Raw genomic sequence first — 5,589 nt, 5'->3', positions numbered from 1 at the left:
CATTCCTTCTCTGTCGATTTTGTCCAACTTTTCCCACTGTCTTTCACGGACTTCAGTGTTGTTTATTCACCAGGCGGTAAGATCCAGCCAGGAAATCTGTATTATCCTGCGTATTTACAACCTTATTGGTGGGGGGGATTTTTCAAGCAACTCTTTTTCTCCTGAACAGCTATTTTAGGTTAACCGCACATTTAATAAGCTGGAATGGGGAGGGGGGATTGTGCTCTTGTTTTGCTCTAATACTTTTTCAAGGCTTAGAGAGATTTAGTCCTGCCACTCTCCCATGAAAGAATACTCACACACACACACACACACACACACACACACACACACACACACACACAAAAACGTACACAACAAACCCCTTCAGGTGTTCTTCCCGTATGCGATCAACTGATAAACCAGTCTCAAGTTGAAATCAATGAATCATGCAAACATCACGTGATTAAAGGAATAGATTTATTTCCCAGCATTCATTTTAATGTCACCTTGTATCGGCAGTTGAGTGCTTTGTTTGATGAGGGCATATTAAACGTGTTTATTCAGTACCTATATTCAGGTCAAGCAGTCATAAGTTTTGTTCCTCCAACAATAATCACTTCATGTGAAAACCTGTTGTTCCGGCAACCTCCTACAAGCCTCGTCCTGCAGATTGTAAAGTGAACGGCATTGGATGGCCCGAGATGTGAAATTATGTCCATCAATGCCTTGTGACGCAGCCAGACTTTGCACAACCACTTGCTGACATAGATGCGGGACTCCATAAGCCCGCTGGCTGCAGGCATACCTGCACATGCCCTTGCTGTGAAATGATTATTTCATGCCTACATTTCACCACACTCTACAGTCATACAACCAGAGACGTGCAGAGACTTGTTGTTAGCTATAGACTATAGACTGTGAAAAGCCTGGGACACTTAAAGGGTTAGTTCACCCAAAAATTCTGTCATTAATTACTCACCCTCATGTCGTTTCAAACCCGCAAGACCTCCGTTCATCTTCGGAACACAAATTAAGATATTTCTGATGCATTCTGATAGCTCTCTGACCCTCCTATAGACAGCAAGGGTCCTTACACGATCAAGGTCCAGAAACGTAGCAAGGAGATCAGTAAAATAATCCATGTGACATCAGGGGTTCAACTGTAATTTTACGAAGCTACGAGAATACTTTTTGTGTGCAAAAGAAAAAAAACAACAACTTTATTCAACAACTCGTCTCCTCTGCGTCACCTTAGCGCCATTTTGGAGAGTATCCACTGAATGCAAACAGCATATGTTGTTCTGTGTCAGCCGCACTCCATGGATACGTTATTTTACGTTAAAATAGTGCTACGGTGACATGGAGGAGACGAATTGTTGAATAAAGTCCTTTTTTTTTTTTCTTTTGCGCACAAAAAGTATTCTCGTAGCTTCGTAAAATTATGGTTGAACCCCTGATGTCACATGGATTATTTTACCGATCTCCTTGCTACGTTTCTGGACCTTGATCGTGTAAGGACCCTTGCTGTCTATGGGAGGGTCAGAGAGCTGTCAGAATGCATCAAAAATATCTTAATTTGTGTTCTGAAGATGAACGGAGGTCTTACGGGTTTGGAACGACATGAGGGTGAGTAATTAATTACAGAATTTTCATTTTTGGTTGAACTATCCCTTTAAAACGTTATTGACACACACACACACACACACACACACATACACACACAAAGTTTGTTTGTCTAGGTTCTAAGGCTGCTGTTGGAATCCCATGGTGCTCTCCTGCAGCAGCATCCTACCAGATCACAGAACCTTGAAACTGAAGCAGCTACAGCCTGAAAATACAGACCATTGTCATGCTTTTTCTGGATATCTCATTCATGAAAATCAGATTCATACCTCTCACTCACGCTCTTTCTCTCTCTGTCTCTCTTGCTCTTTCTTTCTCAAGAGGTTCTGTAAAATTTTAACTAGGCCTGTTTACCGCAGGTGTTGCATATTGGTGATTAAAGCACCTCTGCATCTGTTGTTCCTCAGGCAAGATTTGGTCTGATTACTGCTCACTAGGGTGCAGAGTGCTGTGACCTGCTTTGTTTGAGTTCAGGCTCATTTTGCTGTCCTTGAATGTTATCACAACTCCTGTAATCAACAAGTGACTGGTTAGCTTCATTTCATGATAACAGAAAACTAAGGGGTAGTTCACCCAATATGAACATTTTTGATCATTTACTCAGCCCCATGTTGTTCCAATGTGTTTCCATTTTGCATAATGTACTCAATGCTCTTTTAATGCAACCGGAATAAAAAGAAAAGTGATGAAGAAAAGGAAGGCATAGAGATTTGGAACAACATGAACGTGAGTTAATGCGTAAATTATTTTTTATTTTGGGGGAAACTATTCCATTAAACACTTTGTAAATAGCATTAGTTCCTCAGCATTGTTTAAACCATATTGCATAGCAACACTAGTCAAGTGCTCTCTGTTAAACAGTGTACTAGATGTGCCAAAATTGTCACTTGAAGCTCTGTAGATCTCAAAGACTCCCAGATCTAATCTGACTCAAAGCAGCATGGGTTTCTTTAATGCACGTTAGCCTCTATACCGCAGGTTATGCAAGAATTAGGCCGCGTTATGCAACAAGACGTTAGTGTGTCAATTAGCAATGCTGGTAGTTTTAGCTGAGCATAAGAAGTAAAACAGTGACAGTCTTGTTGACTCGGGGCTATGTGTCAATAGGAAGGCATGCTGACTATGAGGACCTTCCTCTTTAAAGTAGGACAGCGTGGACAGCACGTTTTGTCATAAGCATTACATCAAAAGCAGGTTATGACTTTGCCTCTTCAAACAGTGTCTCAAAACAAAGCGTGCTGAAATGTAGGCTAATAACTCAGGGGTATTGTATCTCTGTTGTCTGAGGTAATTGGCTTTCTCTTTACTTCTATGAATGTTATTTAAAGCAGGTCTTGTTGATTCAGGATTATACGAGGCCCTTGTGTCAAATAGGCTGACTCACATAGATGTATTTCCATTTAGTTTCGACATTTCCAATTCAGAGCTGCCTCACCTGCCAAAAGCAGAATCATTGGACAGATGTGGTCATTCAAAGTATCTCTTTGCCTAGATTTGTGGCTTATGAGAGTGCGCTCATATCTATAAAGTGAGTGTTTGTGTGAGATGGACCGAGCATGAGGCATGGGGTGGGGGGTTGTGGGAGATGATGAGAGAATGGTGAAGCAGCCACCCCACAATGGGCCGCATTGTTCCAAGCTCATAATCAGAGCGGACATGGAACTTGGCCGGGAGAGTCGTCCCCATAGCCCTCGACACAGCTGCTGGGACTTCAGTTTATATTCCCTCCATTCTGCTTTCATCAGCATCTCTCTTGCGTGCATTTTTTCTCCATCTCTGTCTTTCCCATTCTCTGTTTTTTCTTCCTCTGTTTGAAATCAAGGGGTCAGGGCATGAGCGACGCACTCTTGTGTAACACTACGTTGTGTTCACTAACTACATAAACTGTGCCAATCAAAGAGAGCCAAAGCTTTGACCTCAATATTTAATGCTTTAGTATGGGAATACTAATCTTGGGCCTCTATATAACTGTCCTCCAACCAGCCATCTTTGCTTCCTGTATGCGTTTTAGTTAGTGGAACAACCAGTAGCCTAGTGGAAAAACCCAGCCAGTAACTGGATCTTTAAAAGATTAGAGCTCTACTTCAATGACAAGAGAAATAAGAAGCTTAACAGCTGGCCCAGTGGCGGTAGCTGTGTTTACAATAAAAACTCGCAGTCAGCTGCGAGGCCTTTGCGTCATTGGCACGTAAAAATAAAACAAGAGACCAGAGAGAGACCCCTCCATCATGACTCAAAATTTCCACAGAGACCGGAGGATGGTGCCACTCCTTGTACAAAATCTGATGCATCGCAGGTGGGTAGAGGGGACTCGGCGTCCTCACGCTGCTCTTTTCATTCTTCGACAAAAAACGTCCATTACAAATTCCATCACATCGCCTCTCAGCAGCGTGTTAACCAATAATTGTCGTCTCTTATCTTTCTAAATTGATTGAAGCATTCATGGCGTGTGTGTGTGTGTGTGTGTGTATGTGTTGGCTGCACATACAGTTGGCTGTGGTTCTTGGCCGTTGGGCTCAGATGATTCCATGGGGTCACATGTGACTGGGCTGGAGCTGCTTTACACATAAACATTACATGACCCAAGCAAGCAACACACGTTCCCTGTACTCTGTTAGGGCTACTGGGAGTGAGTTGTATTTTTGACCCGCTTTAGGTCAGGTGCCCGACCCTTGTGTTGCCTCCCATATGTTCTGCATTTTCTTGCGCTATCCATCCCACCCCCAGTCCTGTTGCCCTGTAATTGCCAGGTAATGTTTCGGCTCTGGCTCCTCCTCTACTGCCATTATTCCTGTTCTGGATTAATGTGGCTGCCAATAGTGGCCACAGGCTTGGCAGCATTTCAAAAAAGGGGCCCACCTTCGATACATTATACACAAGCAACTTTCACCAAGGTGTGCATTTCAAGACAGTCTTCCTCTGTTTTTTTACTGTGTTTTTTCTGTCAAATCAAGCTGGAGGGGACACTGGAGACTCTTTTTTTTCACCCCAATCTGATCTCTATAACCCCTCCCTGCTCATATCAGATATTCCCCAGCCGCCTGGCGCCCATAGGGAGGCCCACCTTTACCACCCAATGTAGACTCAATAATACAGACCTGTTGGCTTTCATGGTCATATTCTGTCCAGACCTGCCCATTTCCCAACAGTCACCTTTCAGATGAATAAATGAACTAAACAACAACAATATAGCACTATAGGACTATATTTAAAATGCCTTTGGTGTAGATATCAATCCTGGATATATCTGAATTCTGTACTTTTATTTGTGGTCACTTTATTCCCTTTCTTCCTCTTTTCAGTAAGCAGAAAAAACACTTGAGGTGAGCTTTTACAGAAAGTGACCACTGTCAAAAGTTCAACATGTGACTTGTAAGGTATCTGTAAATATTGTTTTTGTGATTGAGATTCAAAAAAGGAACACAGACATTTCCACAGAATACCCATTTTAGAGAATCCACCTTGACTGCAAAGTAGGGGATGGCCAAAATCATCTGGGTACCAAACACCCTATAGGTCACAAGGGGTCATCTGAAAAACTTGGTTTCTCACGATGCACATTGGGCAACTACATGGATGAAAGTTAACAGAACAAACGGGAAGAGCCAGGCAATGGTCCAAATTAGCACAAACTAAATACAGGGCTGAAGGGAAGTAGTCAAATGATGGTGCACAGTCCAGGAACTGCTTGTATGTTCCACTGAGCTCACTGGCTATGTGTAAGCCAGTTAAGCAACATGTAGAGGTTATGATGTAACAAGACAACAGTTTCAGGATCTGTTTAGGTTAATCCACACGCATCTCTATATACGGTATGCAAAAAAAGCTTACTGACTTGGCCTACAGAGATGGGCAAAGCCTTTCTGAAGACAATTGAGTTTTACTCTCTTGGGAAGAGTGGAATAGCTTATGTCACTGAGACAATTATTTTCCTTTCCGGCAAATAACACTTTAGAGGAAGTAAAACCGATTGGTGCTTTCCAG

The sequence above is a fragment of the Sinocyclocheilus anshuiensis genome, unplaced genomic scaffold (genome assembly GCF_001515605.1).
Source record: "Sinocyclocheilus anshuiensis isolate Anshui unplaced genomic scaffold, SAMN03320099.WGS_v1.1 scaffold936, whole genome shotgun sequence".
Taxonomy (NCBI): Eukaryota; Metazoa; Chordata; class Actinopteri; order Cypriniformes; family Cyprinidae; genus Sinocyclocheilus; species Sinocyclocheilus anshuiensis.
The sequence above is the reverse complement of the archived record's forward strand: the minus strand, read 5'-3'. Positions refer to the sequence as shown.